We start from the raw sequence: 23972 nt of genomic DNA, 5'->3' as shown, positions 1-23972 counted from the left end.
TAAATAATCAGCCTGAGACCACCGATGCCTTTGAAGCTTTTATTCTTGCAGCAAGGGAGCAGTTACACACAGAGTCAAGTCTAGAGTGTAATGCTCAAAGCGCTTTGGGTCATGCCCTGTCTTATACCTTTGGAAATGTACGTTTTACTCTTACTCAGCTGAACTATTCTTCAACTTCTTGTTTTATCTGTTTCCTGATACATCCCTTTTCTTAGAGTTTACCCAAAGGACAAGTTCTCCTTTCTGTGTACCGTTGTTTTCACCGCTTACTGATAGGAGAGCCCTTCATCTGACCCCAGAGTGTACGCAGTGCACTCTGTCTGAACTCTTCTGCCTACAGAGTTCTAAGCTTAAGCATAACCATATATGGTGATTCAAGCATTAACATAGAGTATAATACTGAATTTTTCTGACATTTCCCTCCTGTTTATACTATATGTGAGGGTTTACGCGCAAAGCAAAAATCAGAGCATATCAAGGGTAAAGAACAGTGTGTATATCTGGATTATAATTTCCACAACCTGCTCTCTGCTAGGTTTTTACAGGCTGCTTCATGAACCATTCACTATCACTGTCCTTTATTCACAAGTTGGGTTCCTCAACTTCTTCGATTGTTGCCAAGGCATTGAATTCCTCCAGCGCAGTCATGGGCACGTAGGTGGACTCGTTCGTGTCCTCATATACCATGACCTTGGTCACGGCAGAATCGATGAGGCGCAGGAGGAGTCCTCTCGCACAGGGGATGAGACAGCACCCGCAGGTGGTGATCAGTGCTGCTGCTACTGCAAGAGAAATTAAGACAGAAGAAACAAGAGCACCCCACTTCCCGAACCATGATTCGAGCAGTGAGGTCAGAGGGTTATTGATACCAGCATTGTCGTGCATTTCCTTGGACAGAGTTTCCAAACCCTGGAGAGCCCTGGTAAAACTTCCATCAAGTGAGGTGTTATTGGGAATGAATGTACAGCAAAAGTCACCAAACATTCTACATACCCGCCTCTCTCAGCCAGTAACATGTCTAAGGCAATCCTATTTTGCCATGCCATAAGTGATGCAGCCTGCAGCTGTTCGTGGACAGCTTTTAGAGCATCTTTGCTATGATTTATGAAACGCAACTGATTGTAAGACAAATAGTTAATCCAATCCACATTTTTATTAATCATTGGCCACAGAAAAATTGACTCAAAGCCTGCAGTGATCTAGTTTCTAGCCTTAAACTCGTCCGGAACCCCTCTAGGGACTCCTATTGCATCTGTGTGGATATGGCTATCGAAAGCCCCTGGTGCTGGGGTATCGCGCTTCTGACGGTGGTGACGCTTTAGCTTCTCGGGCAGTGCCGAAAAGGCAGTAGTGGGGTAGATGTGAAAGGGCATGAGAAGCTGTACCAAAGCACAAGATCCCTGCCAGGATTGGGGCAACACAGCCCTCAGTTTCCTATCCCCACACAGCCACCACAGGTCAGCGCGTGCCATGGTATGATCGGTGAACCACTTGGATGGATAACCATTACCATTTTTGGTGACGTCGTAACTGTATGTGCACCAGGGAAGCGTTGACACATTCTTCTGACCAAAAGACCTAGAGAAGCAGATGTAGTTCCCAGGTAAGGCTAGAACGCCAGGTGGCATAGTAGGCTTGGTGGCTGGAAATAGATAAGAGAGGAGTTGGCATGTACGATTTAAAAATTTGTCACGTGTGAACAGCTGCAGTGTACACCTTAATCCTTCATCTGCATTTATCTGCGTCAGTCTAAAAGGGGTTGTTCCTAGTTGAGGTCTGCTGGCGGAGCATGCTATACAGTTACTGACATTTGTGGTTTTAGCTGTGTACAGCATCCATTCAAACCATTCATTCCTAGCTGCATAGCCTGTTTCAATGGCTAATTTTTCAGACATAGAGAAACATGTGGAATTTAACCAAGAGCCAGAAGTGTCATTATCGTGCATGGGAGTGGTTGAGGTGATGTTTGAGGTAGTTTGTGAGTAAGGCTTTGGAGTGACTTTTATTTCAAAATGACCTAAAGGGTCTTGTCCGGAGAGATAAACACCAAGTACATAAAGACCAGCATCAGAGGGTTTTGGTCTTGTGAGGGTGAGATACATTGGGTTACAGTCATCGATGGAACAGGTTGTGGGTGTCTGGCCTTGATAGATAGACATACGTTGGTTCAAGGGATCAAGTCCATGGGAGGCTCTGGCAGGGCTGTAGCCCCACCTAGAGATCCCAGAATTGCAAATAACATCATTCCAATAATCACACCAGCTACCCTTGGTGAGCCCAGGAGTGTCTATCAGGGGTGTTTCACAGACATATTTTTCTGCCCAGATATAGCCAGTTCTCTGGTCCGTACATTTAATTATTTGGCACAGATCAAATTTGACAGTACCAGTGACACCTTCCTGGTACTCCATCGTCAGGGTTTTAACTATTTTCCGAGGCCCCCCCCTTACCGGGTTGCCCTGATAAATGGGAGTATGAAACCCCTCTATCACATAGAGCCCGCAGGCAGTAATGATTAAATAATACAGAATCAGTCTGGTCATGGTCGAATCTGCTTCACTACTGTCTCTGGACCTTTCTTCACCGGGGTTGAGACGAATGACCCTATTGGTTTCACTCCCCTTTGTAGCCGGACTAGTCCTCAAGAGGCTCTAAGCAGGTTTATTTCGACCGTGATCAGAAAGTTCTCGTGCTTTCTTACAGTGAGAGAGGTGAATCCAGGAGGGGCATTCAGCTATTTTTACTGCTGTAGGGGTTGCTAGTAGCACCTGGAACGGTCCCTCCCACCGTGGGTCTGCCCAGGACTTCTTCTTTATGACCTTTATGAAAACCCAGTCTCCAGGTTCAACTTCTGTCTCTGGTCTCGGTTCTCCTTCAATCTGTACGGGAGGATTATTAATAGAGAGAACATTTTGTTTATTCAGCATGTTCCTCATATAGGTAGCTAAGCTTTCTTCTGCTTCTTCACTTCCTTTTGAAAGAGTTCTAAATTGGGGAATAACATATGGCCTCCCATACATCATCTCAAAAGGAGTTAGCCCATTTTCTCCTGGCATTATGTGCATGTTTAATATTATTAGTGGGAGACAATAAACCCAGTTCTTTCCTGTTTCTGTCATTGTCTTTCGCAGTTTAGCTTTTATAATACCATTGTGTCTTTCTACCAATCCCGCGGATTGGGGGTGATAGGCACAGTGATTTTTTAGTTCTATGTTTAATGCTTTACCCACATGTGTGATAAGGCTGTTAACAAAGTGTGTGCCATTATCGCTATAGATTCTCTGAGGTATCCCATACCTAGGAATTATTTCTTTTACTAATGCTTTTGCCACAGTTAATGCATCTGGATTAGCACAGGGAAATATTTCAGTCCATTTGGTGAGTGAATCTATAATTACTAGGCAATACTTTTTCCCTTCGCATTTATTTAATTCTATGAAATCCATGCATATGTGCTGAAAAGGCCATTGTGGTTTTGGAAATTTGCCTCTTCTGGGTCTGAAATTTCCCTGTGGGTTGTGTTTTGCACATGTCTCACATGCTAGACAAAAATTTCTCGAGTAATTTGTAAACCCGTAAGCTGTGAACACTTGATTTATGGTATGCACCATCCCTCCTGTTGAGACATGGCAAGGGCCATGGCTCAAAAGAGCAGCATACTTAAATAAGTTTTTTGGAAGGATAGGCTTGCCTAGGGGTCAGGAGTAGATGTTAGAAGCATTGATTTGTGCCCCATTTTTTAGCCAATGTTGTTTTTCAGTGTCAGGAGACACACGCTGCATATCTGCCAGTACTTCCTCATCTAAGTGTGTGTGTGTTTCGGAACTAAGAGAGAGAATGTGAGCCACGTGAAGAGCAGCTCGCTTTGCTTCCTCATCAGCTTTCTGGTTGCCCTTAGAGACAGGGTCATCGCGGCGTGTGTGAGCAGCGCACTTACAAACAGCGAGACACTTAGGCAATTGAATTGAGTCTAGAAGGTTTAGAATAAGTTGTTTGTGGTTAATTGATTTACCTCCCGAGGTAATCATACCTCTGTTTTTCCATTGCTGGGCAAAAACGTGGACAGCGGAGAAAGCATAATTACTATCCGTCCAGATAACAGCGGACTTTCCCTTTGCGAGCTTACATGCTTCAGTTAAAGCGATAAGTTCTGCAGCTTGTGCAGACAGATGGCTTGGCAATTTCAGACTTTTTAACAACGCATCACTAGTGACTACAGCAAACCCAGTGGCATTAGTGCCATCGGGGCGTTTGCTACTAGAGCCATCTACAAACATAGTAATGTCAGGGCTGGCGAATGGTTGATCTTTGAGATCAGCACGAGGCAATACATTTTCTGCCATAACATCCAAACAGCTATGCAGGGATCTGTCTGAGGCATTTGGCATAAGGGTTGAAGGGTTAAGCCCTGTGCAACGTTCTATTTCCAAATGGGGTTGTGACAACAATGTCGTCATGCATGACAAATGTCTGGAGGGAGAGAGATAAGAAATTTTGTTCTGCAGCAAAATAATTGAGACAGCGTATGGGACACGTAAAACTAGATGATGGAATAAAACCACTGAGGCCGAGGCTTGAACAGCGAGTGAGGCAGCGACAATAGCCTGTACACAGGGAGGCAAAGCCCTAGCCACAGGGTTTAATTTGGAGGAGTAAAATGCTACAGGGCGAGCTCTCTCTCCATACATTTGTGTCAGCACAGAAGACATGAACCCATTTCTGCAATCTACAGTCTGAAAAAAGGTTTTAGAATAGTCTGGAAGCCCCAATACGGATGAGCTGACCAAAAGTTGTTTAATACGAATGAAAGCGTCCTTGGCTTCGGGAGTCCAGAGGAGGCTGTCATGGGCTGCCATGGGGCTAGAGTAGATGAGGTCAGTCAAAGGGACTACAATCTCGGCATAATTTGCGATCCAACTGTGACAATAATTAACCATGCCGAGAAAAGACATCATTTGGCGTTTTGTTTCAGGTTTGGGCGCCTGGAGAATAGCACTTTTACGGGCCTCATCTATGTGCCTGCCCTCATGGGAGAGAATATGACCAAGATATTTAACTTGCGTTTTGCAAAGCTGCAGCTTGTCTTTACTGACTTTATGACTGTTCTCCGCCAAGAAGTGGAGGAGGGCCACTGTGTCAGTCCAGCATGAGTCCTCTTCAGGACTAGCAAGCAAAATATCATCAACATACAGCAGTATTTGACTTGAGCACGGAGGTGTAAATTTAGCCAAATTAGCTGACATGGCTTGTGAGAAAATGGTTGGACTTTCACAATACCCTTGCGGAATACGAGTATAAGTATATCTTTTACGTTTAAAAGTAAACGCAAACCAAAACTGACTATCCTCATGCACAGAAATAGAGAAAAAGGCATTACTTATGTCAACAACAGTGAAAAACCTGTTTTGAGGAAGCAAATCATTGAGCAGAGTGTGTGGGTCAGGCACCGTTGCTCGAGGAATTACAGCCTTATTTACTGCTTGTAAATCCTGGACCATTCTCCAGCCGGAGGATGGTGGTGTCTTTTTTAACAGGAAACAATGGGGTATTACACGGAGAGTCAGGGCACTCAATTAGTACTCCAGCTTTTACTAGAGCAGCAATGATAGGTTCTATACCAGCCTCAGCTTCTGGCTTAAGTGGATACTGTCTCTGATGTCATCGGAATGAGGATTTGGGTGTAATAGAAACAGGGGAAATTCCCTTAATAAGGCCTACATCCGCTTTGTTCTTTGACCAAAGCTTTTCAGGGACAGTATGCAATCTAGCTGTTTCGTAATCGGTGAGAGACAAAACATGTCATGGTTCTTGTCCTGCAGAGCTGGCCAAGTGTACATGCGGGGTCCCGCATGTGACCCAGTTTAGTTGCATACGGAATGCGTGCACCTCAAAAGAATGTTGGACCCCAGGCATATAGTCTCACCAACCCTGAGCATTTTCACAGGCAGTGACGAAGACACCCACGTCACTCCAGCTGTGTTTTTGATCCTTAGAGACAGAAATGTGGGGCACATTGCGCCCGCGATGCAATTTTTGCATGTCGGGTTGCAATGTGCATACTGCGCCACACATTCCTCAGCTGGACCAGTACAACGTGGTCAACGTAATGGTTGTACATTGAGTTTTAAAGAATCGTTCCTTGTATTTAGGGTCACGGCCACTGGTGTGTTTGAAAAACATTGTGCAATGCAAATCTTTTGGGTTCATATATTCTGCCAACTCATAGCCCATTTCGCGGGCTTTGTCAACTAGGGCCTGGGAAACCGAACTTGGCCCCGTGTTGACAAGATCTAAAGAATACCAGTAATGGGGAGTGGAATCGTCTTCCAATACCAATACCAGGTCTGCACATCGCTGAGCCCGTAGCCCGTCACGGACCGGAATCACAGCGATCTGCAGATCAGCCAACATATCTCTCCCCAAAAGATTAACTGGAACGTCAGGTGAAAGCACAATTTGAGTGTCGCGACTGCATATGCCAGTTCAGGGATCAAATAAACGAACAGGCATAGACAGCTGCGCTTGGTTAACTTTACCATTGGCAGATTTGACAAAAATCGACTCATCAGAAATTTGAACATGTGGAACATCGTCAGGATGAATAACTGTATGCGATGCCCCAGTATCACACAAGAAGGTAACTTCTTGACCCTTCACGTCTAGAGTTATTTCGGGCTTTGTTTTTGAACTGAGCAAGAAACATGCATTAGACAAACAGGCTCATCCTCAACTCCCTCCCTGTCCTTGCTATTGTCATTGGAAGTGAAAGAGTCAGTCTGACCTGTTGCCGTCTCTAGTCATGCCGTCCATCCATTTGTTGGGGGATCAATTGACCCACGGTCGCCCTTGCGTTTGTTTTTACAGTAGCGGGCCTGATGTCCCGCCTTACCACACTCCCAGCAGGCGCCCCCACCTGGAGTAGGAGTGGCGGATCTTTCTCGTCCTCCGAAGAAGCCGCGACCCCTTCCGCGTTCACCTCCTTCAGCCTGAAAACAGACTTCCTCACCCTTGTTAGTTTGCAAGACAAATGCAGTTGCTTTTTTGGCTTTCTTTTTCTCTTTGCAATGTCTTTCAGCATGCCTAGCATATTCTAAGGTGTTGTTTAACCGAGCTGAGCAATGATCAATCATGTGTTTAGTAACGAAGCTACTTATTGGTTGGAGTGCACCTTTAAGGAATGCATTTTTCAACTGCTGTTCATAAGAGCTGTCACTAGTAAAATCTGGCGGGGGAGGTACTCTGCTGTTAATGTCATAAATCTCTTTAAGTCTGCCGTAATATTCATCAACTGATTCGTCATCCCGCTGAGTGCAATGGTTTATTTCAGTCCAGTCAGCCTTATGGGCAAACTTGGTTTCAATGCGTTGGAGCAGGGCAGCTTGCCTGGCACTTAGGGTGCCGTTCCCATATGGTAATGGAGTTCCGTGATCGTCAAGAGGACTCCAGTCCCCACTAATCAGACACCAGTCTGTTCCCAAAATTTGTCGTAGCGCACGCTCATATTCCATGCCATTCAATCTATAACTAACATATAGATTGGCCATTTTAGTCTTAAAATCTTCCATTTTCATTTTAGGTTGGAGGATACCTTCCATGGCTTTCCTTACATCCTCCTCAGTCCAAGGTCTGAACACAAACATAGTGGGATTGCTGCCGTCAAGATTGGGGTTGGGGTTTGGGACTTCGATCATAGGCTAGGCTTCGGCTATTTCTTTACTTAGATCTCTAACAACAGCACCATTGGGGGAAAATACAGGAAGATGGCGCGTAAAACTGGAGAGAGAAGAAAAACATGGGATGAACCGACTGCGCAGTTGTATTCCGTCCCTTGGGACCAAAGCAGTCGAGGGCGAGGGAGTCACTTGGGCTGGAGGGGCGGACGCGATATCACTTTTACTGTCCTCGTCAGTACGTACAGTCACACCAACACTATAACCAGGTGGTGGGTCAGTCACCCCGCGACTATTAAGTTGCGGGTAAAGTCTACGTCCAACAGCATTTTCGTCCTCTTTGTCCGTCAGTGTTAGCACGTCAATTTTTCTGAGCTCCTTAGCTTTTCTAATACCTTCTGTGTGCTTTTTTGCCTCTTCCAACCACTCTTTGGCTGAACTATGACCTTCTTTTACCAACCTTTTTGAACTTCCTTTAGCTCTCTTCTCTATCTCAGATATCAGGTTCTCACATTCTGGCACACTCAACCTTCCTTTAAACCCATACTTATTTTTCCATCTTTTAAACCACTTTATGTTATCCATATTCTTGGAACACATCAACTTTACATCACCTGGCAGCCCGGGCTCCGCTCTGTCATGACAACAACAACTGCAGCAATTACCCATGATGTTAAAATTTTATCGGTACCAAAACACTTATACAAACACAGACAACATGCAGACCTGTAATTCTACGCCAACAACAACACTGACACAACCGTTCAGGCTCTTTTACCTGAACACCACTCGGGATCTTTCACCCGAATACTTTATGCCTTTCGGACTTTACTGCCGGGGCGCTACCTCTGGTCTTCACTTACTAGGACTTAGTAAAAACACCTAATAAATGACCAGACTCCCTCGCCTGGCTTTACTTCCCGCGTGTTGGATCTTCACCCAACCGACGACCAGAAGGCCTATTCTGGGCTTTTATGAACCAGTAAGAAAAAACCCTTTTCTTACCTTCAAAGTACGGTGTCTCGGCGATTCTAGAACGATCCCGTCACTTCTTCACCACCCAGAGGATCCTGGCCTCTTTTTGAAAGCTCAAACGTCCTCAGGGAGGACGCGCCCGAGGTCTTTTCTCATCAGGAGTCCTCAAACTCCCCCGCGCGGTTCAGGTCCCTGTATCTGGGCGGCGGAGGAGATGTTGGGATCCGGCTCGAAGGACCAAGTTGTTAGAAAAATCTTCTTTTAAATAATCAGCCTGAGACCACCGATGCCTTTGAAGCTTTTATTCTTGCAGCAAGGGAGCAGTTACACACAGAGTCAAGTCTAGAGTGTAATGCTCAAAGTGCTTTGGGTCATGCCCTGTCTTATACCTTTGGAAATGTACGTTTTACTCTTACTCAGCTGAACTATTCTTCAACTTCTTGTTTTATCTATTTCTTGATACATCCCTTTTCTTAGAGTTTACCCAAAGGACAAGTTCTCCTTTCTGTGTACCGTTGTTTTCACCTCTTACTGATAGGAGAGCCCTTCATCTGACCCCAGAGTGTACGCAGTGCACTCTGTCTGAACTCTTCTGCCTACAGAGTTCTAAGCTTAAGCATAACCTTATATGGTGATTCAAGCATTAACATAGAGTATAATACTGAATTTTTCTGACAATCAGCTATAGCATTATGTCCCAGAGACATCACTATAGTGAGCCTAACAAACTACCTCCTAAACCACTGACTTCACTGTAGCATCTACAAGATAGAATCAATTAGCACAACCGCTGAGCTCATTTAACAGCTGACAGCACACCACTGCGGGTGAAAGCAATCTAACCAGAGTTGTATCTTGTACAGCATTGATTGTAGATGTCTATAACAAATGGTTGATGACACATCGTTTTATTTTTCTTTCTGTTTTAGATGTCCTGTTTCTTTATAATAATCAACTTTTCTGCCTACCTAGCCGATTACAACTCTGTATGTAGAAGAATACATCAGTAACTAGTAACATTCAGCTAAGCTCAGCAGAAAAAGTGCATCAGAAGTGTTGGTCTGTTTTTCTTTTTCAACACTCTGTAAGTGTTTGGGAACTGAGTAGACTGACTGCTGTAGTTTTGACATTTTCACATTTTTACTCAACACAGCATTTCAGCTGCTCAACAGTTCAGGATCTCCATTGTCATATTTTTGTTTCATAATGTGCCTAATGCTTTCAGTGGTGACAGGTCTGGACCGCAGGCAGGCCAGCTTAGCACCCAGACTCTTTTACTATGGACCCATGCTGCTGTAAGACATGCAGAACATGGTTTTACATTGTTTTGCTGAAACAAACATCTTGCCATCATATTTTGCTCCAAAACCTGTATATATTGTTCAGCATTAATGGTGCCTTCATAGATGTGCAAGTCACCCATGTCATCTTCACTAATGCACCCCTATACCATCATGGATGCTGGCTTTGAACTGTGCACTGATAACAAGCCAGATGCCCCCTCTCCTTTTTAGCCCAGAGGACACGGCATTCATGATTTCCAAAAATAATTTTATATTTTGTTTTGTCAGACCACAGGACACTTTTATTCTTCGTCTCAGTGCATCAAATGAGCTCAGGCCCAGAGAAGGTGGCAGCATGTCTGGATCCTGTTTATATATGGTTTCTTCTTTGTATGTGCCAGAGATTCCCTGGTTTGTCTGCCACTTTGTTGATTTCTGCCCCGTCTAGTTTGTTTTGTGCCATGTCCTTTTGTTTACATCAGCCATGTGTTTCTGTTTCAGTTTGGTTCAGTTTGCCCCTGTTCTGCCTTCAGACCTCGTTCTTAGCTCCACCTTTGTTTAGTGCATTTGGGTGTTCCTTGTTTTCATTGTGTGCATTTATACCCTTTTGTTTCCTGTGTTGTCTAGCCAGCATTGTTGATCTTTGATGTTTATTAAGTTTGCCTAACATCTTATTTTTCTTTGTTTCCAGGCAGTTTATGTTCTTTATATTATTTCCCTGCTCATGTTTTATTTGTGTCTGTTGAATGTTTTCTGGTTTCCATAGTTTACGGGATGGTTATTGAATTTGTCTCAGTTCAAGTCCATTGTACCCAGTGCAAAGCAGGTGTTTCCCTCCTCAGCTAAACTTGAGGACATCATTGCAGCTGATGACACCGCTTTGCTTGTAGCGGGATTCCCCAGCATTAGGGTCGAAACCCCTCACACAAAACGAAAACCAACAAAAGACACCACAATCATGCTGCTTCACCCAAAATCGAAGTAGGAGATTTGTTCATAGGGTAGAAGATGATTGGGGTGGGCCGTTGGATTCAGGACACTGAGTTATTGGTTGGCTTTGCCCCTAGCAATCTATTGGGGGAACAACAACACTGGGGTCTAGGAGTTTCCCTCCTAAGGACATTCTGGACTTTTTATTTATAGCCCCGCCTGCACCCAAGGATGTCAGTACAACCCAGCTTGCATTTGAAGTTGTTGGTGCACCCCAACCTGTGTCTGAGGATGTTGGTGTGGCCCTGTCTGTGTCTTTTCCCAGTGCAGCATCCCCTAGCCAGCCAGCTTCCAGGTTTCCTCACCTGCCGGTCTCCGTGTCACCTGATCTGCCAGTGCTCTGCCTGTCTCCTGATCTGATGGCCTCTGTGCTTCCAGACCTGTCAACTTCTGAATGTCTGGACTTACTGGAGTCTCCAATTCCTGTTCCTTGGTTCCCTCTGGTTTCTGCTCCATGCAGGGCCCTTGTTTCAGTCCACCAGGCTCTGGTTTCTGTTCTGGCTCCCTGTCTCCAACACTGGCCTCCTAGCTCCCTGTTACAGTACTATTCTCCCAGCCTTTAAGCTTCTCCCCTCACCCACCTTTCCAGTCCCCTGATCAGCCGGTCACTCAGCACTTCCAGTTCCCCGCACAGCTGCCTTTCCAGTCCCTTGCTCAGCCACCCACTTAGCACTTCCACTTTTCCGCTCAACTACCATTTCAGTTCTTTTCTCAGCCTGAAAGTCTTTATTCTATGTTTTTACATTTGTCTGTTCAGTCATCTGTCCCAAGTTATATCTCTTAGTTCCTGTCAAAATGTAAATATCTGTACCTGTACCAATCAGTTCCTGGCCCTGTCGATGTTTCTGTACCTGTTCCTGTCAACGTCTCCATCCATGTCCCAGTAAATGTAACTGGCCCATTTCTGCTGTCTGTGTTTGTCCAGTGACTTGTTCAGCTCTATGTCCTGTCTTATCCCATGTTCAGTCCACTATCCTATCCTATCTCCTATCTAGTCATTTCTCCAATCCCCAGTTCCACCATTTGTCCAGTTTCCTGTGTTTTTTCCTTGTTCAGCCTAATATCCAATGTTCTGTTCAGCCCTTTGTAAGGCCCCTTGTCCAGTCCCCTGTTCCATCCCTTTCTCAGTCCTCTGTCCCTTTCCTTGTTCCTTAAGTTGGTGTTTTTCCAGGTCCCTCCTCTGGCTCAGCTCCCACCACTCCATTTTCATGCCTCAGAAGTTGTGCATTAGATGGGGGATCTGTCAGGGATTCCCTGGCTTGTCTGCCCCTTTATTGGTTTCTGCCCATGTCCAGTTTGGTTTTTATGCCATGTGCTTTTGTTTTGCTTTTGTTTTAGCTTCTCCCCTGTCCTGCCGTTGTTAGGTCTCACCTGTTCCTTGTTTAGTGCTTTCAGGTGTTCCTTGTCTTCAGTTTTTGTATATATAGTCCTTTGTTTCCTGTGTTCCCTAGCTAACATTGTTAATTTGTTGATGTTTTTGTTAAGTTTGTGTCCCAGCTTGTATTCTCTGTTCTTCATCATGTTTGTAGTTAGTTTATATTTTTTATATTGTTGTTTCCCTACTCATAATTTTTTGCACATGTCTACTGTTAGTGTTTTTTGGATTTCATAGTCTGTTTGTTTTCTTATTTCAAAGTGTTACTGTGTTTTTGTGTTTCTTCACGGATCCTCATACACTTTATGGTAGACTTTTTAACTTGCATTCATGGATGTAGTGACAAACTATGTTCAGATACAGTGGTTTTCTCTACAGAATCTGTTGTCTGTTGTTAATGCAGTGCCGCCTGAAGGCCCAAAGATCATGGCCAGCAAATACTGGTTTTTGGCCTTGCCCCTTGCATACAGAGATTTCTCCAGATTTCTCTGACTATTTTAATGTTATTATGTACCATAGATGATGAAAAGCAAAAGTTATTTGCTATTTTATGTTGAGAGATGTTACTCATGAATTGTTGCACCGTTTGCCCACACAGTCTTTCACAGAGTGGTGAACCTCTCCTCATCTGTACTTCTGGAAGACTCAGCCTGTCTGAGATGCTCTTTTGATACCCAATCATGTTACTGACCGGTTGCCAATTAACCTAATTAGTTGGGAGTTGTTAAACCAGATGTATATATGTTTATTTTAGCATTACGCAACTTTACCAGCCTTTTGTTGCTCCTGTCTCAACTTTTTTAAAATGTGTTTTTGGCATCAAATTCATAATGGGCATATATTTTTCAAAAAACAAAATTTTCAGTTTCAACATTTGATGTGTCTTTGTACAATTTTCAGTTAAATATAAGGTTTACACGGTTTGCATACCATTGCATTCTGTGTCCTAACTTTTTTGGAAATGGATGAATTTTGGAAAAACAAAACAGTGACGTGGTTCATGTCATCTGAGAAAGTTCACAAAAAGTAGTACTCTTATTTTACACTATATTGCCAAAAGTATTTGCTCATCTGCCTTCATGTGCATATGAACTTGAGTGACATCCCATTCTTAATCCATAGGGTTTAATATGATGTCAGTGTCCACTCTAATTCATCCCAAAGGTGTTCTATCAGGTTGAGGTCAGGGCTCTGTGCAGGCCAGTCAAGTTCTTCCACACCAAACCTGCTCCTCCATGTCTTTATGGACCTTGCTTTGTGCACTAGTGCACAGTCATGTTGGAACAGTAAGGGGCCGTCCCCAAACTGTTCCCACAAAGTTGGGAGCATGAAATTGTCCAGAATCTCTTGGTCTGCTGAAGCATTAAGAGTTCCTTTCACTGGAACTAAGGGGCCGAGCCCAACTACTGAAAAACAGCCCCACACCATAATCACCCCTCCACCAAACTTTACACTTGGCACAATGCAGTCAGACAAGTACCGTTCTCCTGGCAACCGCCAAACCCAGGCTCATCCATCGGATTTCCAGATGGAGAAGCGTGATTTGTCACTCCAGAGAACACATCTCCACTACTCTCACTGCTCACTGAGTCCAGTGGCAGTGCTTTACACCACTGCAATTCAACGCTTTGCATTGCGCTTGGTGATGTAAGGCTTGGATGCAGCTGCTCGGCCATGGAAACCCATTCCATGAAGCTCTCTACGCTGTTCTTGAGCTAATCTGAAGGCCACATCAAGTTTGGAGGTCTGTAGCGATTGAGTCTGCAGAAAGTTGGTGACCTCTGCACACTATGCTCCTCAGCATCCGCTGACCCCGCTCTGTCATTTTACGTGGCCTATAACTTCGTGGCTGAGCTGCTGTCATTCCCAATCACTTCCACTTTGTTATAATACCACTGACAGTTGACTATGGAATATTTAGTAGCGAGGAAATGTCACGACTGGACTTTGATCCTGAATACTTCAAACAAACTGTCTTATGTTGAAAGGAGTGCAAGTGATGAACCAGCTTCAGTATGTGTGGAAACAGGCGTCTTTGTGTTACTTTTGTGCTCCTTTTTCAGTTTACTCCCCAATTTGTCTTTGTGTTGAAATAATTCACATAGAAAACACTATTTCATGCATTTGTTTTGCTAGTAAGCTGATAAAATAAAAACATTCAGCAGGTAATTGAGCCAATGCTTGCTCTCATAGGTGGAGTTTTGGGTTGAGCAGGGAGTGCAGGGGGAGTGCATTCCTCCCCCTACTGGCCACATCATAAATAGCTTCAGAGTGTTACAATTACAATTATAAAAAATGGATGACGTGAATTTAACAAAATACCTGTGCTCTATTTAAGATGGTATAGTGATGTGACTGTGTATTGTGATTACTTTTGTAAGACACTGTCTGCTTGAGTTTTATAATTGCACTTTATAAGGTGGCTTCTACCGTACTAGGTAAGCTGTGTTTTGCCTTATTTCAGTGGTATTTATTCAGTATAAAGCTGTTCACATCAGTGTGCATGTAAAATAAATAAATTAATACATCCACTTTAGTACAAGATTTGCCATGTTCACAATTTAAAAGTCACACAGAAGGTGTTGTCCTTAAGTGAACACACCGATGTGTCTAGATCAGGACAGGGTTTGTTGTTTTTAACACATCTATTTTAAAAGTGTAATAACTTAGAAGATGATTTAAACTGTTTACTGTGAGCTGTTTACACTTGCCTGTTTTGCTCCCTCCAACACTGGTTTCATCCAGATCCTCAGCCTCAGACACTGCATGGAAGATAAAAGAACTGTCAGCATGTAGAGCTAAAATTCAAAGTCTTCAAAATCTACTACTCACTTTCAGCACTATGAGATATTACTTTGATAAAATGTCCATGTAAATATGAAAAATTAAAGTAGAACTACTGTAAATACAGTTTAAAGGAACATTATTTGCTTGTGTGTGGTATTTCTTAAGTTAAAGCTTACTGTAGGGAGGAGTTCCTTTGCTGCTACTTCATCTTCTTACTGTTGTATCTTCTTCCATGATCCTCTAAAAATATGAAACGAAATAAATATCTAACTACAGTTTGGAGTGTCACTGCTTTTTGAATGGAGTTCAATAAAGAAGCCTGTTAAACAGGTCAGAGATGAAAGGTCAGTCTAAACATTAGTCTTCATCCTCCTGTGATAAAACTGGTGTTGTCATCTTGTTCTACAAACAGACCTGATAATGTAAACAGAGAGCATTCTACATATTTATATATGGAGGGAGACTCTGGAAATGTCTACTGTGTAATCCACTTGAAATGTATACTGAGATGTAGATCTAGAAGGACATCTGGTTAATCTCCAATTAATTTTCAGTAAATACTGAAATGAAGATGCAAGAAACTAAGCTGAACTAATCAAAATACTATTACTGCACAAAACCTTTGTTTACTTTGAAAATTATGAAATATTAAATGTTTTTGCTCGTATATATATCTTTGTTCTTGTACTGTCACTGTCTTTAAATGTGCCTTTAAGCGTTTAAAAGCTTAAACTTATGATGTTGCCTACATGACACAGATAATGTAATGTCAGATAATATGAAGTGAGCCTACCTGAATGTTGAAATGCTGCTACTGAAGTTTTCTTCTCCTTTCTCTTTTGATAAAACAGTATATGCACTCAACACTCCCTCAGTGTTGCAAGTCCGTAGTTTAGAAACAAAGCATGTAGCCAATATGATTATTTATTATTATTATTATTATTATTAGTAGTAGTAGTAGTAGTAGTAGTAGTAGTAGTAGTAGTAGTAGTAATGTTATATAGCAGGCTAATCTTAAGCCCCAGTCACTTACTATGGCAACAAAGCGTTTTATGCAAACCTTTTTCTATTTCAGGATAGTTATGATCAGTGATGTTAGATAAGCCAATGTTCTGTAGTACTGTCTGTTATAACCATTCACTATTATAAGCAAAAAACACACACACACACATATATATATATATATATATATATATATATATATATATATATATATATATATATATATAGAGAGAGAGAGAGAGAGAGAGAGAGAGAGAGAGAGAGAGAGAGAGAGTTGGGATGAAAGTAGAAACTATGTTTTGAAATTAACCTAAAATTTCCTCAATATTAACATCTTGCAGGAAAACTTAAAGGTCTGAGAATATAGCAGTCAGTTTTACTGATCCTGGACTGATACTGCCTACATGTGTCAGAAAGTCACATATTCATAATGTGAAGTGAGAGCCTACCTGAATGCAGCTACTGGCGATGCTCCTACTGACAGTTTACTTTCTGTTCTTCTGATGATGAGGAGGTTTTTGTGGTAGACACTCCCTTAGTGTCATCATTCTGTATTATATAATAAAAAGCCAGTGTTATTACTATTATTACTTTTTAAATCATATAAAAAGGCTAATTATACCATAAAGGGCAATGCTTACATTATTTACTGCATTACGGATCTTTACCAAACCACAAACTTCTGTGTACTTTTACTCATGAATAGAATTTGTTAATGCAAGTGTTGATTTACATAGCATTTAAACAAGCATCAGCTAATCCAAGTGTTTGTTAAAGTTACCTTAATACCTTAAAATGCTGCTTTAATAATAATGTTGCTGTTAGGTTAGGAAGAGAATGTATTATTATGATTAGCATACACATCCATTTACTGTTCTTCTGAAAAAGAACCTAGAGTGACCAGTAAAATGTTGACACAGTGTGGTTGGATTTCAAACTAACAATCAGTTGGAATCAGTTATTGTTCCTTTAATATGGCAATGCCAATTAGCCTGTAGCTAATTAGTTAGTTAGAAGAACACACACATCATCCAAACCACTTATCCTTCTGGGTCGCGGTGGGGTGCTGGAGCCCATCCCAGCCGCCACCGGGCGGAAGGCAGGATACACCCTGGACAGGTCGCCAGTCTATCGCAGGGCAGACAGACAGACAGACAGACATACACATTCACACACACACAATCAGACCTAGGGGCAATTTAGCACGTCCAATTGGCCTGTATGGACTGTGGGAGGAAACCGGAGTACCCGGAGGAAACCCACGCAGACACGGGGAGAACATGCAAACTCCACACAGAAATCAAACCCAGGCCATTCTTGCTGTGAGGCGACAGTGCTACCGACTGCGCCACCATGCTGCCCTAGAAGAACACAGTCTAGTCTGACTGTATAATTTAAGGATAAATATCACTGTAATTCAGTTTAGAGTTTACTTGACTCAGTGTGATTTTACAATATTTAAAATCTGGTTTGGAACATCCAGAAAAGTCTGAATGGCATAGACATATTTTGTGTTATAATTGTGTATTCTTCTAAATTTCTATTGTAAACAGGAATTTACAGTTGTAAACAATTGATATTTTATACAAATTCAAGTCGCTGATCTCAATGCCCTGCACAATCATGATATTTTACTTTTTTGTCTGTCTTGACACTCATTATTTATACACTAATGAACTATTCATTAAGCAATGGTAACTTATTGGTCACTTATCACTTATCGGTTGCTGTTCATTGACTTCAGCTCCACCTTCAATACCGATATCCCCATGAGGCTGGTCTTTTTTTTCTTTGCTGAAACCTCAGTTGCCGAGCCTCACTCATATCTTTCCTGACTCTGGTGTGCCAAAACTCTTAGCGGAGACCGTCACACAGCAGCCGAGCTCCAGCTGACTCATGTTAGCTGGGTTATTAGCCATTAGCATGTTAGCTAGCTAGCGTTATCTAGCTAATGGCCAACCTACTATAGGAAAATATACTACAGAAAATGTACAATATAATCCAAATAGGGTCTGCTAATGGCTGTTTTTGTTAACTTTTGCAGCAAACAAAATATTTCTGTGTAGTTTTGTACACTGGGTTTGATGTACTCTGGTAGGTAAGTTAACCCCCTGTTTGTAGAGAATCAGTTGGACACTACTGGGTCAGTTTCCTGAAAGGCAGACCCATCCAGGCATTAAAACATTTGAACATTAACTTAATATTGTCAGTTGCTGCAGCATGACTGCTATGAGACAGCCATGCACTCAGCACAGGTTGCTGAGTCAGTTAAATCATCCTGTGAAAGTTGGTTGAACTGTACTTTTTAAATTTGCTTAACATTTAGCAAGTTGGATTTTTACAGTGTAAGTGGTCATTTTGGATAATGCTAATGTTAGCCTACACAGTCTCACTGATGCAAAACACCACTCTTCCATAGCATTCCATTACGTTTTTGTCTGTGGTGCTCTTTGACAGCAAAGCTCCGTGGAAAGGAGAGTTGAGACACTTTCTACATTTGTTGAAAGGTGCTGTGGATTAAAGACCAGTTATTTACAACAAAAGATCTGTCAAGTGTAAATAGATGGAGAGCTGTTGCCAACTGCAAATACATTTTGAAATTTGTTATTGCTGTATTTTTTATTATTTTTTTTTCTTTTCTGTGTGAAAGCCAAAGAACCCAGCTACACAAACACTTTCAAATGTTTGAATGATGTGCCATACTTTCTTTTATGAAAGACTCTAGAATGTTCTTTCTTCTGTTAAAAACTCTAGAATGTTCTCTCGACATTCAGTTGGGTTTATTTTCTTATTAGTTCTTTTTCCTGAAATTGAACTTTTCAATGTAAGTGTAAACAAAGCTGAATATAGCAATGTTTCAACTTTGTTGCCATTGCTCAGTACAAGTACAAGGCAACGAAATGCAGTTATCATCTATCAGAAGTGCAAATAGTAGCAACAGTGCAAAACTGACAGTGCAACTGTGCGATAACAGGCATAAATATAACATCTATATAAATATAACATATAATGGGAATTGGCTGTAGAGTGTAACTGTAACATTTCAAACAGCAATGCCAAATATGACTGATAACTACCATTGTGTAACGATGGCATGTCAGACAGCTAACTAGCCAGCCAAGTCAACCATGAACTTACTGGAACTTGAGCTTCTGCAGTCTTACCAGCTTCTGTCAGTGATTTTCCATCATTGTTTTATTCAGAAACATTTCTGTTGTGTTGTGACTGGCTTTACAGTGTTTCTGAAGGTGCGTGTGTTTTCTGTATTTGTAGTGTGTTTGTGAAATGCAGTGCTGATGTGGTCATTCTGACTAAAGAGTTTTCTGTATTTTCAGTGCATTTATGAGTTTGTAAAGTGTTTTTAATTGTACAGTGTATTGGGTCTTGTCGGCCACTATATTATTAAGCATATTTATAACTTTTCATGAATACAGCCTTCATGGTAAGTGTTACTGACAGATTTAGCTAGCTCTCCTGCTAGGTCTTAATTATAATAACATACTATTGTCAGCATCATAACATATCTTAGATGTTTCTACACACATGCTCACACAAATGTCTACAGGTATTTGAATCACGTGTGGAGTGAAAAAATATTTTCATTGCTTCTTGATAGTGTAAAAATAAGAGCAAAAACAATCCACTTTCTAGCTGCTAATATGTGCTAAAAGCGCTAGCACTATAGCTTTAGAACTAGCTGGTGTTCACTTATAAAACTCTTTACAAAGAGAATTCACCTAAATGTCTATAGTAACTCTACTTGGCAGCTGACATTACATTAGCAAACAAATGTAACTTTACAATGTGATTATTAAATAGAACAGTTAAAAACAGAGAAATAAGGCTGCTTATACAACCAGATGAAGAATAATCAGGATAGTATCAGCATGGAGAGAACTGCTGCTGTAATAATAGTGAAGGTGCTCAATAGCCAGGGTTCAAAAACTTGTGAAAAAAGTGAAAATCCATGTTTTCCATGTTTTGGAATGAGCCTTAATCATGGAGATTTACAATACATGGTTCATACAGGCACTGTTAATATGGGCTGATGTCCTGTAAGTGTAATGGAAAGTTCATAAACACAAATGTAGTTCCTGTTAAACAAGCTTGAACAAGCCAGACTTTTTAAAATGACTGAAGCACTCTCCCTGCTCCCTGCTGTCTGGTAGGACTCATAACACCATATCTGTATGGTATTACTGTGAGCATAAAGCAGCTTTTAGTAAAGAACAGTTGTAGCAATGAACACTAAAAGCCTTAAAGACTTAAAGACAAACACTTAAAGACAATCTGTCCCTGAGATACAGACTGTCTTATGACTGAACACTTAAAAAAGTGGTCTTCAAAGGTTCTTTAGTGTAGGGCAATGTTTATGTATAGAACCGTGACAAACTCTCTTTTCATCATTTGATGGTAAAATAGTTCTTTTTTGCAATGCAAAACATGTTGTATGGCTCTTTAAAGAACATTTTGAAGGGCCCACATCATGAAAGAGCAAAGTGTTCTCACTTTCTTAGTTTTTATCCTCTCACTTCTACATAAATTTGTCTTGATCAGACCTGCCTTTCTTTAGTTAGAAGTACTTTTCTGACTCAGAATGGTGAACAATCCCTTACCTACTCGTGCAAGCAGCTTCTGAAACTCCATATATCTGCTCCACGCGCTGTTAATGTTCCCATTACTAGAGAACTACAGAGACTGTTCAGGGGATGCAGAGCTGGAGTTAAAGTTAAAGACAAGAGGAGACATTACAAGGCATTCTTCCCCTCCATTATAATGAGGAATGTGAGGTCTCTCAGTAGTAAGGTGGATGAACTGAATGTGCTGATCGACACCCAGCAGGAGTACTAGGAGTGTAGTGTGTTGTGTTTCTGTGAGATATGGCTTCACGCTAATATTCCAGACTCTAGCATTTCGATTCCCAGCTTTGAGATCATTGGGGGGCAGAGACGCTAAACTGAAAGATAACTCATGTAGAACTAAGTAGAACTAAGTAGAACAGATATAAACATCTTAACTAGACCTTCCTTCTGAGTTCTATCACTTGCAATGATGTTTCATGATATTGTTTAAAATGGAACAACTGCTCACTTTAGTTTAAGATCCTTTATGTCAATACAATATCATTTACTTCACAGAACATATTATGTCATTTTGTGGTTACTTGCATAAGCTGGTCATAAATACTCAACTACTGCTTCATAAATATGTTACTTAGTACTTTTGCATGCTGTGTAATACCAATGTAGGTAGCCTTCAAATAAAGTATTACTGAAGAGTTTTTGAAGTGAAAGGACAGATTAAGGATGCAGGCATAAACAGGTAAAAATGTCCTGTCTGGCAACATGCCTGTACAGCTTTTGATGATACCTCAAACAGATAAGATCATCAAGAACAACACTGGAAGTGAAGCAACTCACGCAACATTGTTTGATGAAGGCAGAATGTGGTGTCTTCTTCAGAACCTTTAATGCTGAGTTACCTGTGAAGAAAACATGGTAACACTTTAAATTAAAACTGTTTAGCAAACTAGTAACTATGCATGACCAAATCATGAACTAACATAGAAATCATCTGTAACAGTAACTAAGATTAACTAATATGGTAACTAACTAATATAATAAGTCACAATGACAGTCGGTGAAGTGCCAGTGATGTGAACATGGATGCATCCATCACATTCTTTTACACATTGGTATTTGCAATGTTCTATTGGTGATTAGAAGATTATACTCTGAGCATGTTTTCAGCAGCAGAAGATGTAGCCGAGCAGCTGAGTCACAGAGGCGTCCATAGGCTACACTGTTCTTGGCAATCCTGATGTTAACTTATCATCTATGCACACAGCATGGGACAGAATATGTCGAAGGTAAGCTTGTCAACGGCTGAAAGCTTTTAATTTTTCACAAAGTTGGTGGGCTCAGGGTTTCCAAGGTACACGTTAATAAAAGACTTTTTTTGTGGTGATTGTTAGGCCAAAGTTTTTGCCCTTGAATACTGATCTGTTTCAGCTGTCCTGTTTGTCATGTGCCCTACCCTTTTTGGATCCTGTTTGCCTGTTGATATCTTTGTCATGTCTGTCCCTTTTTGTATTTGGCTTGTTTTTCCACAGAAACTGGTAGAGGTCAGTCAATTTCTCAATTAAACAAGGCCTTTCACCCATGTAGATTTCCAAAGGGGTGGCATTGGACCCTTGAAAACATTTCCAAAAAAGTTGGGACGCTGTGAAAAATGTAAATAAAAAAAATGCAATGATGCATTATTTCAAAGACAATATATCAAATGTTGAAACTGAGATATTTTCTTTTGAAAAATAAATGCCTATTTTGAATTTGATGCCAACAACATGTTCCACAAAAGTTGGGACAGGGGTAACAAAAGGCTGGTAAAGTTGTGTAATGCAAAAAAACACCTGGTGGTTGATTGACAACAGGTCAGTAACATGATATTGGTATAAAAAGAGCATCTCAGAGAGGCTGAGTCTTTCAGAGGTAAAGATGAAGAGGGGTTCACCACTCTGTGAAAGACTGCATGATCAAATGCAACAAGTCAAGAATAACGTTTCTCAACATAAAATAACAAGGAACTTATGCTTTTCATCATCTACGGTACATTGTAACATTAAAAGATTCAGAGAATCTGGAGAAATCTCTGTATGTAAGGGACAAGGCCAAAAACCAGTATTTGCTGGCCATGATCTTTGGGTCCTCAGGCAGCACTGCATTAAAAACAGACAAGATTCTGTAGAGGAAACCACAGCATGGGCTCAGAAACACTTCTGTAAACCACTGTCTATGAAAACAGTTCATCACTTCATCCACAAATACAAGTTAAAACTCTAAAATGCAAAAAAGAAACCAAACATAAACAGGACCCAGAAACACCACCGCCTTTTCTGGGCCTGAGCTCATTTAAAATGGACTGAGAGGAAGTGGAAAAGTGTCCTGTGATCTGACTAATCAAAATTTGAAATTCTTTTTGGAAATCATGGACATTGTTTCCTCCAGGCTAAAGACCCCTCAGCTTGTTATCAGTGCACAGTTCAAAAGCCAGTATTCATGATGGTTTAGGGGGCATAGTGCACATGGCATAGGTGACATGCACATCTGTTAAGGCACCATTAATGCTGAATGATATATACATGTTTTGGCAACATATGCTGCCATCCAGACGACATCTTTTCAGGAAAGGCCTTGATTATCTCAGCAAGACAATGTAAAACCACATTCTGCATGCATTACAACAGCATGGCTCCATATTAAAAGAGTCCAGGTGCTAAATTGACCTGCCTGCAGTCCAGACCTGTCACCACTGAAAACATTTGGTGCATTATGAAATGAAAAATATGACAAAGGAGACTCCAAACTGTTGAGCAGCTGAAATTCTATATTAAACAAGAACAGGAAAACATTTCACTTTCAGAACTACAGCAGTGTCTCCTCAGTTCCCAAACACTTACAGAGTGTTGTTAAAAGAAGAGGTGATGGAACACAGTGGTAAACAGGCCCCCGTCCCAAATTTTTGGAACGTGTTGTTGGCATCAAATTCAAAATGGGCATATATTTTTCAAAAAACAATAAGATTTCTCAGTTTCAACATTTGATATGTTGTCTTTGTACTACTTTCCTTTAAAAATATGGTTTACATGATTTGCAAATCATTGCAATCTATTTTTATTTACATTCTGCACAGCGACCCAACTTTTTTTTGGAAATGGGATTGTAAAATTTTCTTGTTGTTATAATAATAATAATAATAATAATAATAATAATAATAATAATAATTAATGAAGTATAATATATATGATGGGGATGAAGCTAGAAGTATAATATCATGTAATTAATATAATTACAGTTACCATTTAATACTAATAAACACAATTGACAATTC

This window comes from Colossoma macropomum, unplaced genomic scaffold (assembly GCF_904425465.1).
Source record: "Colossoma macropomum unplaced genomic scaffold, Colossoma_macropomum, whole genome shotgun sequence".
Classification (NCBI taxonomy): Eukaryota; Metazoa; Chordata; class Actinopteri; order Characiformes; family Serrasalmidae; genus Colossoma; species Colossoma macropomum.
The sequence above is the reverse complement of the archived record's forward strand: the minus strand, read 5'-3'. Positions refer to the sequence as shown.